Source organism: Lissotriton vulgaris, chromosome 6, assembly GCF_964263255.1.
Source record: "Lissotriton vulgaris chromosome 6, aLisVul1.2, whole genome shotgun sequence".
Lineage (NCBI taxonomy): Eukaryota > Metazoa > Chordata > Amphibia > Caudata > Salamandridae > Lissotriton > Lissotriton vulgaris.
In genome coordinates, this window is record NC_141694.1 from 526525549 (window position 1) to 526540448 (window position 14900).

General features: G+C 42.6%; 1 protein-coding gene across 1 annotated transcript in view; it reads left to right on the forward strand.

The window, feature by feature from the left end:
* MEI4 (meiotic double-stranded break formation protein 4) overlaps window positions 1-14900 on the forward strand; it is a 735767-nt gene that overhangs the window by 142002 nt on the left and 578865 nt on the right. The window lies entirely within an intron of this gene.

Sequence of the window (14900 nt, forward strand, 5' to 3'; positions counted from 1 at the left end):
CAATTTAAAAATCCAACTATATAGACCTGATGCAAGTAAGTCTGCTTCATAGTAAGCAGTATCAGTGTCATAGGAAAAGGAGAACATGAGTGACAAAGAAGGGTAAGATATTAGTAGTCCAGGATTGTGAAAATAATCTTAAATGTTTTCTTTTTGAAAGTTGCGAAAATAGAAAATGACGGGATTTGATTGGAAGAATTACAAGAGTTGTGAATCGCTGCAACATGATTTGGCCTAGTGGAAACATGTGGTAGAATGTGAGAAGTCTTTTCTTGTATGTAACATATTTTTCAAAACGATGGAGGTTTTCTTTCAGAAAGTGGCGGGCTGAAAATATTTATAGCACAACAGAGTGGACGCTGTTCATAGGACATCCTTCGACGTCATTGGAAGTAAGTTAATTTTAAGGAGTTTTGAATTCAGATTTCTTAGGTTGTATGGGTTTTTTAAACACAATCATTTTGATTGTGTTTTTTTTTCCCCGCTGTTACATGATGAATACCTTCAAGTCACTGATTTAAGTGAAATTTGATACATTCTGAGAACAGCAAAAATAAACCATTTAACATGTATAATTAATGTTCTGCTCTTTGTACTTATGATATACATTTAGAAATGTGAGGTAGATATGGAGAAACTGAGTCTTCTGTAAGTGTCAATTTTAATGCTTACAGTGCTGTACTTCTGGGTACTGTTTTTTTTTTAAAAAAAGGAATAGACCTCACCTCAAAGAAAGCTCTTGAAAGCACACATCTTATTTGCATCCTGAAACAATCATTTAAAATGTTAGACACAATTTTATGATGGCTTTACATCTTTTTTGCGCTGCTATTGCATCACTATTGTGAGACATCAGCAGTGCAAAAGAAGCACCATGTTCCAAAATAGGCCTCAGTTCATCAGCATGAAGATACTGTTTGTTTAAAATATATATCTTTAGGATTGTGTAGGGGACATAGAGAAGCAGAGGCTTCTGTAAATGTCAAAGTTGTTGAAAAACTTTCTTCTTGAACCTTTTCCCTTTTCTTTTCTAATTTTTAAATACATGTTTTAATATTTTTGGAAATGTTTGTTCTCTCTTTTACAGATTGAAAGTATGAAAAAATATTTTAAAAAGTTAACAAGAATTATAAGGTAAATGTTTTCTACTCTTTTTACCCACAATGCACTGCTGATGATGTCACTGACCATGTCATGAATGATGTAATAAGAGGACATGACTTACTTCATTGGTAGGCCTTCACATGCATTATCTGCTCTGTATTCTTCAACAAGTGTAAAATTGATCTGTAACCCTGAGTAAGTCTCACCTTAAACAAACCTCAGGAGAGATCACACCTTATCGTCATCCTGAATTAATAAATAGATCTATTAAACAGTATCTCTGGTTTACTCCCTATAGCTGTCTTTCTTTTAACATTACTCTCTGTTTACTTCCCTTATACTAACTCTTCTTTTTTTAAAAAAAATATTTTTTTGGTTCGCTTCAAGTTCGCGAACCGGGCAGCGAACCGAAAAGCGAACCAAAAGAAATAGAGCTTGCCAGAGTGCTAAACATTCTAGCAATTTTATTTGAAAGGGGAGGTAGTTCTGAAAAGAACTTTTTTTTAATGTTTTTGTTGTTTTATTTTATTTTTATTTTTTTCTGAACATTTTTTGTTTTTTTGTATTTTTAGAACAGTTTTATGTTTTTTTTGTGTTTTTCATGGAGGGGAAACAACAAAAAACAGGCATTGAAAAGGGCTCAACAGGAGCAAAAAAAAAATTTTTGTTTGGGTGGGTTAGGGCAATTGTGGTTTTCGTACGCAATGTTGATTAATTTCACACTCATGTTCCCACATGAGAGCAGAGCACCACAATATATGCAGGTAAACTTCATGTGTTTGAAGTTTTGCTGTATGTTTGGCACAGTCTCCTGTGCCTCTCTTCCTGTCAAAGAGATAGTTGACGTTGACCTGGCCACAGGAGTTGTCGGGGGATTATCTTGCAGGTCCCTTAACTCTGCCCGGCTGTAGTTTAATGGATACCACCTGGCCATATGGCGATGCATAGTATAGTTGCCCATACTATACTTTTTATCAGTGCCTCTAGATAATCTGTATTTGCAAATGAGGCAGGTGGCATACTTCGCATTGACCTTCTTCTCCCCTTTAGGGATTGAAAAAAACTGCCATATGAAACTTGTTTTCCTTCGGGAAACACGGGGCAACTCCTGTATAAACTGTGGTTCATCCGTGTCCTCTTCTTCTAGGTCCTCCTCTTCCTCCTCTCTGTTGGAGATGAATTGAGATGATGGTCCTCTCTTCTCATGAGGAGGTTGAGGTGGTGGTGGGGGTCCACCAGCTGAAGCAAGGATAGAAGCCATTGCTGAAATACTGGAAAATGGTCTTTCTCTCACCAAGATGAAAGTGAGAGTGAGGAAAGAAGGAGGGGTTTTCATGATTTGGGAAAAGCAAAAGTTCTGAACCAATAAAGTGTTATTTTTAGGTCACATGACCTAGTCATACATCATTTGGAAACCAAAAGTGAAATGAACCAATGAAAAGTTTGATTAACAAGTCACATGACCTGTTCCGCTTACGTTACGCGGTGCGCGCCGCGTCCCGGATCGTTCCCGGTTCGCGGTCCGGAACACTTCCGGGAGCGCTAACGCGGCGCGTCATAAGACGCATTATGCGACAATGATACGTCGCGCTTCCGCGATGCGTCACAGTTGCGCTAACGAAACGTTTACCGGTTCGCGGACTAGGTCGCGGCATCAAGATGAGCTAACGGAAAGCTTCCCGGTTCGCTTACCGGAAGCAAAGAAAAAAAATATTAAAAAAAAAATTATCAATAAACATCTAAAATATATTTTGGGATTTAAAGAAGAATACATTTTACAGCTACAGATGTTAGCTTTAAAAAAACCAATGAAATTCACAGAAAAAACCATAGGTTATAGACCATATATAGTTAGGAATTTGCATTTACAAAACCTTGAAAATTCACTGAAAAAACCATAGGTTATAGACCATATATAGTTAGGGATTAGCATTTACAAAACCTTATTTTACTCGCATAAAACCATTGAAATTTCATATATAGTTAGTTGCGCTAACTATATATCGCGCACCCGCAATCCACTGCTGATGATGTCACATATTACATCATTCATGACATGGTCAGTGACATCACTGATGACATCACTGATGACATCTCAAATGTAATACAATGCAAAATGCAATCACACACGAGCATGAGCTATAGGCAAACGTTATAGACAATGTTTTAAAACCAAAAGCAAATCAAGTTCCCGGTTCCGTTTGTCATTCAACCCCTTAAGTAAATCACAAGTGAATCCCCACAATTCGATTTACAAGCAGAGAAAACACAGCTGCGTGTTGTAGAAGGACAGTCGTGAAACAGGAGAATGCACGAGGCATGTAGCGAAGGACAGCAGATAAGATAACTTAAAGGAAACAATGGTGTGAAATGGCATGTAGTCGGACGGGGATTAATCAGCTCAGACAGTAATTGGTGTACTCGGCCAGACCCTGACATTCGTTAGTAAACATAGGCAGGAAACCACCAGACACGCAAAGCAAAAACGACAAAAACATCGCGTTCGCCAAGCTGCCTGAGTGAGGGCAACATAAAATGGCGGCGATCACAAAATGGAGGCTGAGCCTGAACAAATTCGTAATTTACAGAACCTGAGACCCTCCTTTTGCTATTACTCAGGCAAAAACAAACCAACTCATGCTAACCTGAGTCAGAATCAACACTGATGTTCATGAGATCTTTGAGCTGTTGCTGCACCATCATTCTAATATTCTCTGTCTTCTGAGCAGCAGATTGTGTAACACATAAAGTAGCCAACAGGCCACAAACTGCAGGACCTCACTGAACGCTTTGGCAACAAGAGAATATGACGGCTAAAATTGCTCCAAGGAACGTTAAGATCTTCCATCCCTAAGTTGACAATATTCCCCAAAACCATCGCATAAAAGACCAGTCTCCTTCGTCCTGATGAATCGACTCGGAGACAGTGTGCAATTTGGAAATGGCTTGATATACTGCCGGAGCGTCATCTGGAATATAAATGCAGCAACTAGATGCGATCAATCTACAGACACCTCCTCTGTCTGCTAAGATCACATCTAGCGCACTTCTATTTTGCAGCGTCATAAGACGGTCAGCTTGAAGTTCTGCTGTAATGTTACCTATTGCACCTGCAGTAACATTAATAGTGGTCTCAACCACTCGAACCAATTGCCTAATGTGTCTGCTGTTGACCATTGGGCTCCAGAAGGGAAGGAATCCTTTAAGGAAATCTCCTCCCTCTTTTTCTGCTGTGTCTTTGGCATTGAATATACCTCTGCTATGTGTAACTCTATGGTGGTCTGACGAATCCGTATATGTAGGGGGAAGGAGGAAAGCTATGTAACAAGTTCCAGAATAGTTGGAAGGTAGCCAAGTATAAGCTCGATCATTACAAACAAAATATGTTCCCTGAGACTGAACTAACGGAGGGAAATCAAGGGATGCAAAAATATATGTATATGTACATTTGATTAACGTCAACTTTCTTGCTGTTAATTTGGAGACAAAAATTACTTTGATGGGGCACAGTCAACACTGGGGAAGACTTGCCTTTTCTAGTTTTGTCACCAAGAATGGAGACATAGTGGGTAACATTCCATCCATCATAAGCTTTCTTTTCATCTAATGGAATCTTACTTTTCTCTACAATTTTGGCCATTACCACTATGCCATTGATCAAGGAGCTGTGACTAAAATCTAGTCCATTCCCAGAAGTTCTCACAGGGCTTCTAAGTCTGTTGTAGTATGCGGCTGAAAACATCGTCAAATGGGCCGAAGCTGAACCTTCGTATGAGAAAGGAAGAACCAAATATGGCATTCCCTTTTGTGTATTGTGTGGCATGAGTCCGCACACCTAACAATCAGTCATATTAATGGCCAACTGATGTTGGTGCAACAACTGAATAAACGTATTATTCATATACTCGGCTCTCCTTATCTGTTCATGAGGGGGTAAAGTATGCATTGTGTGTGAAGAGACAGAAAGACGCAAAGGCAAAGAAGTTGTAGAATTAGCAAAATTTCTTGATTGTAAGACATGAACAATCCAACCTGTGCAAGCTAATAGAATACACAAAAACATAAGAACACACAATGTTACGCCAAAACGACTACGCAATCATTTACAGTATTTTGATCTCATTTCCTGCTTCCTATTTTCCCTACCTACAATTGCTGTACCATCCATCTTTATCTAAAAAAATGTCGCTCACTGCACTCTTCCTTAATCACTCAGCTAATTACTTCTGTATATCCTGAGGCACTAGCCACTTTCTAAAGGAACAAAATCACGTTACAGTCTGAGTCTCCTACTGTGACTCTGCGACGGAGACAGATGGCACATCTAATACTAATATCACACTAAAAAAGGCAAAAAGGACCTAAAAAATAAATTTATTTTAATTAATAAAAGAAGTATTCAAGAAAAAATATTCAGTTCTGTTTGTTGGCTCTTGGTCTTAAGTTGTTGCGGGTTTTGCTCGGCACGGTCTGATCCTTAAACAATGGTTCTGGATTCGTAGTGTCTACTCGTCGATGCACAGGCACAGCAGCTTGAAGAATATCGTCATCTGCTTTTTCGGACTGAGTCCCATAAATTTGAGCGTCCCTGAATGGAACAAAACAAGGAACCGCTGCAGTATCCGATTCTCTTTCACCACTGCGAATCCACTGATCAAAGGGTAAAGGAAGTGGCACCTTTTTACAGTGCACTCCATGCACCCAGTTTTGCTTGCCAACCACTTTTACAGCTGTGCGAGTGACGAGCAGAACTTGCGTAGGCGTAGACCAACGAGGCTCCAAATTTTTAGTCCGTTGAAAATTTTTGACGCAGACCCAGTCACCGGGCAAGATGGTGTGACCTGGGTCTGTGGAGGCCTCCGGCAAAACACTTTGCACCGGTTGATGAATAACACTTAATTTAGTAATCAGATCATGTAAATAGTCAATTAACAGAGGGATGGTATGTCTGAGTATCTTTTGGGACAGGGGACGCCCCAAACATTAGCTGGGCGTCCAAATACTACTTCATATGGGCTAAGTCCCATACGAGAGTGCACAGTAGTTCTGGTTGACAAAAGAGCTAGGGGCAACGCATCAGGCCAAGCAAGACCTGTACTGGCTTGAATTTTCATCAGCTTAAGCTTGAGCGAACCATTGTAACACTCAACCAAACCCACTGACTGTGGATGGTTTCCCGCATGGAATTGTTGTCTTATACCAAGACCAGAACATACTTTCTGCATAATCTGGCCCACAAATTCACTTCCATTGTTACTCCAGACAATGTGCGGCAACCCAAATCTAGGAAAGAATTCCTTAATCAATACTTTAGCAGTTGACAGAGCGGTGTTGTCTTTCATGGGGTAGGCCTCTATCCAACGGGAAAAGACACAAATCACCACCAGAACATACTTGAGATTGTTGCAGCGATCCATGTGAATGTAATCGATCTGCAACACTTCAAAGGGATATGACGGGGGAGCAAAATGACCTGCTGGGGTTGGGGTATTCTTTCCTGGGTTATGCATTAAAGAAACAATGCAATGCTTAACCACATTTTCTGCACATTTCGGAATTCCTTCATTCTGCCAGCCGGAGCCAAAAGTTTACATATGCCTTTTGCACTAATGTGAGCTGGGCCATGAGCCATAGTCACAACCGGCAACACATAAGCGTCTGGTAACAACCATCGCTGATGTTCCGACAACTCTGTCCAACAACCCGTTGAATCTAACATTCCCGTCCTTTCTTTTCACGTACTCAATTCTTTCTCAGTAGCCTCTCCCTGAAGAGTTTTCACACTCTCAATCGTGTCTTCACACATTCCAATTTCCCTCACCCAATTTACAGGGCCTGCCACATACATTCGACTAGTAGTGTTTCTAGCTGTAGTTTTCGCTACTTCATCTGCAAATTCATTTCCACGACCCACATCATCTGTGACTTTCATATGTGCACTGCACTTTATGATCGCTATCTGTGCAAGTAAGGTAAGTGACTCAAGAAGATCAGTCACTAACTGACCATGCTGAATCTTTGTCCCGTGGGAGGTAAAGAATCCTCTCTCCCTCCACAGCTTTCTGAAACTATGCGCAACACCGAAGGCGTACTGACTATCCATGTACACATTCACTCTCTTTCCCTTCGACAGCACACGCGCTCTAGTCGAAGCTATCAATTCAGCTGCTTGGGCTGAATTATGTCCAATATGTGCCATCTCAACAATTGTGCATAAGGTGGTGACAGCATAGGCAGAAGTAGTTTCTCCATTCGGAAGCTTAAAACCAGAACCGTTCACCCATAGGATCCCGTCCGGGTCCTTGAGCGGAGTGTCCTATAAATCAATCCTCCCCTTCGCTTCTTCTTCTGTTCGAAGAAAACAATCATGTTTTTCCTGATCGTCTTTCTCATCCGGGAGTGGCAACAGTGTAGCTGGATTCAACATGTTACATCTTTTGATATGTATATGGCTCGCTAGAAGTGTCCACTTGTAACCAGACAAACGAGCACTCGTGAGATGCTGCGTCTTGGTTCTATTTAACAAGGTATCCACTGCATGTGGAACCATAACAATAAGTGTGTTATCCAATACTAATCCAGCAGACTGTCTAATAGAAATTGCGGCAGCTGCTGTAGCTCTGAGACAACTGGCCAAAGCTTTAGCTACTGGGTCTAATGTAGCGAAGAAATAGGCACATGGCCTCTGCTCATCTCCGAATTGCTGTGTTAAAACTGACAACGCGCAACCTTCTCTCTCGTGTACGTACAATGTAAAGGTCTTACTAAAAGTAGAAACAAGCTTTATTTTGATATATTACACATCTTTAAAAGCATTTCAATACAATGAAAACATTTGAAAAACACATTACATTAGTAAAAACATTTCATTCCTTAATTAAAAAATACAGTTTGAGCATTGGCACAGATAGGAGAGGAATTTATGGCAGAATCAGTAGCCTCGAGGATCGAGTCCGCCAATCCCAGCCCAGAAATTTGGCAAGGCATTAAGCAAACAGGGGGCATGGGTCAGATCTTAGAATTCGTAGGGCCTCAAGATGGGATCTAGTGCCCAGGCTCCTGCAAAGTGGCTTCAACCAAATGCGGCGCGGGGCTATGTAAGCTGGACACTCAAACAATAGGTGGGGGACTGACTCTGGCCTATTTACACAGAAAGGGCAATATGGTGTTGTTTGCGCCGGTACCTTCCAGCTAGCAGTCAATTTCCCCACTGGCAGTAAGCCCACCCTAAATTTAAAATATAGGGCCCTATCCCAAGATTTAGAAATCATGTCCAAATATGGTTCACAGAAGGGGACCTCCTTAATCATCAGAAATGCAGCGGTAGTTCTACACAATTTAGAGTTGCAATTTCTGCCATCCGTCACCCATGACCAATATAGCTTCTTTAGGGTCTGCTTAGGCGGGGCAGTTCTATTAACCCATGCATCCTCAAGGCCCAGGTTAATAAGAAGGCACTTAACTTCCTTTAACCAACGGACTTTATACCAACCAGATGTTGAGAGCAGTTCCCTTAAGCCTTCAGCATAGCTAGACAATTCTGGAACCCTCCAAATTCGTGCCCATAGGAGGAGGGGGCGCAGCCTCGCCTGATCGCTTATTGGGCGAGTACCCGTATCTAAAAAGATTGGAAGAGCAGGTATACTATGCGGTAAGCCCATGCAGGGGTGTGGAATTTAATGAAATATGTACTTGTCCATGGGACAAGTAGCTTCATAAATCTACTTGTCCTGTAACAAAATCCACTTGTCCATTTCGTGCCAAGTAGTGCGCCGTAAAATAATGGTCACAATCTCATTATAGAAGAGCTCTGATAATAGCCTCTCTGGTTAACATCAGGCTAATACTATAGAAGGATTTGACTTTTGGGGTTTTCACCAGCTCTTCTCTAATCTTTTCCCATACTGAGAGGTTGAAATTTACCGCTGACTACGGCATAAGTAAAGTTTCTTCCAGGGTTGGGAAAAATGGGGTTGGAGAAAAAGTGAACTTGTAAACACTCAATAGATTACCACTGGGGCACATTCATCTTTTCTCATGCTGAAATGCAATTCACAAATATTTTCTAGGATTACGGTTTCCTGGCCTACTTACGGAAATTCATGTGAATTCATGAAAAACGTAAATCTGCATTAATATAAGGACATATATCATGGGTGTACTTTTGTGACTTTCTTTAACGTTTGAGCCCCTAATTCAATCTGAGTTAACCAAGACCTTTTGTTTTTATTAAAATGGTTTCTCTTCCTATCTATCGGCTGGCTTCATTGTGTGTGACAGCATTTTGCTCTTTTACAAAGTAGTTTTGTTCAGTGCTAGGAATTTCTATGGCAATGTGGCCTTTATGAGAACAAATACTGACTGTCTAGTAAGAACGCGCTGGCAAACAGCACCACGCCTACCTGATAATCCCCAGGTAGAGAAAGGAGCATAGAGCAGGCCAAGTGAGTAACCAGAAAATTAAAATATTCCCCACTTTGATCCAAAGCTCTTATGCCACCAAGCAAGCGAATAAAATCATTGGAATCCTCTCTAGAAACGCTTTGCCTCTTCCATATAAGCAGCTATCCATTCATCCTTTCACCCACTGATATCTAGCATTTCACCTTTACATTGTCATCCATTCATTCTTTCATCTATTAGCCTTTCACCAATATGTTTGTCCATCTGTTGATTCATCAGTCTATCCGGTCATCCATATCCAAACCTACCCATCCATCTCCAACCTAACCATTTCAGACATCCGTCCATCCTTTCGCTCATCCATCTATCCACCATCCCTTTCACTTTTCCATCCATCCTTCCACTCATCCATCCATTTATCCTTTACACTTATCCATCCTTTCGCTCCCTAATCCATACAACCTGTAACCCATCCATCCATCCACCTTTTCCTTCATTATAACATCCTTTTGTCCATCCACCATCCCTGTCACTCATTCATCCATCCATTTAGCCAGCCACACTTGCACTAACTCATCCTTTCACCCGCACATCTACCCATCCATCCTTTCACTCACACCCACCCTTTCACATTAATTATGAGCCTTTGTCTATCGAGCTGCAGACAGAAGAGGCCCATCAAGAGCTCCATCTCTACAGTAGCTCCTAAAGTGGGGCGTTTACGAAGCCACTGGTCAAACCTATCCTTCCATCTCTAAACCTATCGCTCAAACTCATCCATCCTGCCTTCCTTTCACTCATCCATCCTTTTGCTCATCCATCCATCCTTCCACCCCACATATCCTCCTTTTCGCTCATATTAATCCACCCTTTCACTCATCCCTCCATCCATCCTTTCACTCATCCGTCCATCTTCCTTTTCACTCCTATATCCTTCCACCCTTTTACTTCCTCCATTTGTTTCCTCTCATCCATCCATCCATTCGTCCCATCCATCTTCTGTTTCGCTCATATATCCATCCACCCTTTCATTATCCCTCCATCCACCCTTTCATTATCCCTCCATCCACCTTTACACTCAACTATCCACCCATCCATCCATCAGCCCTTCCACCCAGCCACCTACCCACCCACTAATTCATCTACCCATCCATCCATCCACCCAGCCATCCATTCATGTACTCTATCTCTCACCCATTAATCCTCCCTTTTATTCAGCCATCCACTTTCACCCCTTCATTCAGCCATCCACTTTCACCCCTTCATTCAGCCATCCACTTTCACCCCATCCATTCACTCATCCATCCCTTCATTCACCCTTGCACTTATCCATCCATTCTTTCACACATCCATCCTTACATCCATCATTTCACTCATTCATCCATGCATCTATCCATCCACCCTTTCACTCCACTCATGCACCTATCCATCCACCCTCTCACACATTCATCCATGCATTTATTTATCCATCCACCCTTTCACTCATTCATCCATGCATCTATTCATCCACCCTATCACTCACTCACCCAGTCACCCACCCACCCCTTTTAAATCCATTATGGGGTTTTGTGTGCGGACCTGCAGACTGAAGAGGCCCATCAAGAACTCCATAGCTGCTGTAGTTGCTACGGCAGTGCGTTCAAAATGCCCCTGGTGCATGCACAAAGTGAGATGAGGGCCTAGTGCAAGGATAGAAATGGGGGTGGCCTTAGGCCTGCATGAAAGCCTCCTGGAGAAACGTATGAGCTTTAATGTAGGCCCTGGATGACGTAAGTTATGAGAGGCCATGGGGAGCAGGTAAGGGCTGTCAGAGAGGGTGGTGGAGGGTGGTGGGGTGGGATTAGCAGGTTTAGGCACCGGGTGAATCATAAGGTGAACAGGAAAAGCAAAGTAGGAGGTGTACAGGAAAAGCAAATTGAAAAGAAGGGTCTGCACAAGCGCTGTATGAGGCCCAAGAGTGGAGCAGAGATTAAAAGGCAGGGGTCATACAGTTCAGGTCAGAGCAAGGGGCCAAGAGGCAGATAAAGCAGCCTCTTACATGCCAGTGCTGTGAGTGTTCTGGAGCTGCAGAAGCACGATGTTTGTCTCATGCTCAAAGAAAATAAAAGGAACAGGGGGGGCCAGGGAGCCATACGAGACTTTGGAGCTGGCTGCAACATTGAGTTCTACTTTATCATGTTGTTCTTCTGTGCTGGGGAAATTAAAGTGCAGGCCCCAGCTTTTGAATTGACCCTTACACTGCCAATAAACTGCTCAGAGCTACTTATTAACATGGCTGTGACAAATCGAGTTGAAAGGCAGTGTATCAGATTACAGATAAGAATGTCTACTTGTCCTTTGGACAAAATACAAATTAAAACCTCTTGCCCTCCTTAGAAATCTAGATGTCTCGGGCGTCGGGAGATAGGAATTCCCCACCCCTGCCCATGAGGTATTTGTGGAATTTATTTTCCGATCTGGTTAAAAGGTCTACATTCTGGACACCCCATAACTCAGACCCATATAGGGCTGCACTCACCCGCCCTTGCCCTATAGATGTCCAATACAGGGCCAATGGGTTTGAGTGGGGAAGCCCGTTGTTCTTTCAAGAGTGCCCCTACCACCCTCTTGTGAGTCAACAGTACCTTTTGGTAATGAGGTTTCCAGCTCATTGAGTCACATAGGCGAATGCCTAAATAATCAAACTGTTTTACCCTCTTGAGTGGGACAGAGTCCAGGGAAGGGGGAGTGACAGTTTTCCTCGGGGGGTTCAAGACCAGGAACTTAGTTTTACCTACATTAATAGCAAGACCCCTAGCATCACAGAAGTTCTTAAAACTGGTGAGTAGACATTGCAAGCCTACTGGGGTTTTTGAGATCAGGAGGGTGTCATCTGCGAATAGGAGGGTAGGGATTTTCCTGCCAGCCAGGGAAGGTGCATCAGCTGAATGATTGAGAAGATGCTCCACCACTCCGTTAACATATAAAGAGAACAGAGTGGGGGCTAGCACACAACCCTGGCGGACACCCTTATTCACAGGAATACGTGATGTTTTTTAACGCTGATCACCCCACCTGATCTGCGCAAAGTTGTCCTCGTGCAACTTTATGAGCATATTAAGTAGATACGGGGGAATACCCATTGCGTCGAGGACGCACCACAGTTGTTCTCGTGGGACCAGGTCAAAGGCAGTCCGTAAATCTATGAATGCAAGGTACAGACTGCCCTTGCCCAGTACAACCACTTTCCAGTAGATCATTAATAACCGGAATGTCTGTTCGATGGTCCCCGTACCAGATCTAAACCCAGCCTGATAATCCGAGAGTATTTGTTCTTCCTCAAACCACTGCAAGACCCTCCCTAAGACTACCTTACCCGCTACCTTCTGTGAGGAGTCTAGCAGGCTGATTGGGCGATTGTTAGCAGGGTCTTACTATAATCCAGGGTACCCAACACTGGAGCGGAACACAGGGCAGTACGTAAATCAACAAAACATTTCTGACATTCATCCGTCCAAGGGAGCGGATGGGGCGTATCTTTCAACGTTAATGCCACCAATGGTTTCGCCAGAAGTGAAAGATTGGGAATCCATTGTCTACTGTAGGAAGTTATACCCAAAAAGGCACGCACTTCTCTGTGTGGTGGGTACAGACATCTGTGAAATAGCATGAATACGTTCTGGAGTCAATCGCCTTCCCTCCTTCGACAAGAGATGACCTAAATAGGTCAGTTCTTGTCGGACATACTGCAACTTGAAGGGCGATACTTTGATTCAAAACAGCCAATGGTGCAACAACGCAACAGTCCCATTCCTACACACATCTTCCGTATCAGCAGCCACCAGTAAATCATCCACATACTGAACAAGCGTAGCACCTGAAGGCAAAGAGAACGTATCAAGTTGACATTTAAGAGCTTTGCTATAAATAGAGGGACTTTCACTATAACCTTGAGGAGCTCTTTTAAATCAGAAACTTCGGCCACCCAAAGAGAAACCAAAGATATCCCTACTTTCTTCAGCAATGGGAATGCTAAAGAAAGCGTTCTTGAGGTCTATCACCGAGAACCAAGCCGCCGAAACAGGAATCATCGTCAATAAAGCTGTGATGTCCGGAACAGGGAACTGTAGTATCACTATTTTATTGACTTCCCTTAGGTCAATAACAAATCTATAGACCGGAGGCTGTGAAGGATCCGTCCTCTTAAGGATCGGAAGAACAGGATTGTTACCAACATTGCCTCTGGTCTCTTCGACCACACCTTTCTGAATAAAATCATCAACAATAGCCAACAATACTCTCTCTCCGTCACTAGAAATACGATATTGGGGAATGCGTGGCATTCTAACATTATCTTTAATTGTGACAACATACGGCGGGATCGCAAGACGACCCACGTCATTCGGGCCCGTGGCCCAAAGTCTTTCTGGGAGAGATAGTAACTCAGGTGAAAACTGGTCCTGTGATAAATACATGGGGGGCATCAATCTGTTCCCTAACGCAAGATGAACACCAGAAGGGGAACAATACAACGTTGCATGCAATCTTTTCAACAGATCCAAACCCAGTAAATTCTCACCACAACCAGTTGTCAAGATAAGTGGAGCTTCCAATCGAAACAGGCAAAGGGCAAGAAACCGGATTACGGACTGGAGCGCCAGAAAATACCACAGAGGTATTTATTAAGCCAGACAAAGGTGCCCCAGGGAGTTTAGAATAAATGATAGAACTTCTCATCGCACCAGTATCCAAAAGAAACGGTTCTGAAACACCCACTGCATTGACCGTGACATACGGCCCATTTTGATCTACTGGAATCGACACAACTCCCTCACTTCGTCAATGGCTATCCTATTCAGTCTGAAAATAGTCAGCCCGCTCTTCAAAGTAGTAATCATCGTTGTAATACTGTGTAGACGGAACTGTCTGCTGATCAAAGTATTTCAGAGTAGATGGGGTAAGAGAACGCTGCTCCTCAAAGGACGCACCTTGTCCTCTACCTCTAGATCCTGTCTAAAAATTACAACGACCTTGTGGAGCAGACATCCCATTATTACGCTGTAATAAGACTGAACAACTATTCTTGAAATGTCCTTCCCTACAATATGCACATTGATTAGGACCTAATGAAGGTCGCGGCGTGAAATACTCAGGCTGCTGTAACAGTCTCTGAAACTGTGGAGGCTGCTGAAACAGAGTTTTGCTGAGGCTGATTCGAGCGAGGCGGATACGCCTGCTGTAAAAGAACTTTTTTCAAATCTTTATTTTTCTTCTCTTGCTTCTCTTTCTCTTCTTTATCTCTATTCTCATAATACTGTGCAGTAGCCAATATCTTAGCAGGAGAAGAGACAGCCCATGCACTTTCAGAACTCTTTAATTTATTCGATAATTCAGGAAGCAAATTATAAACAAAC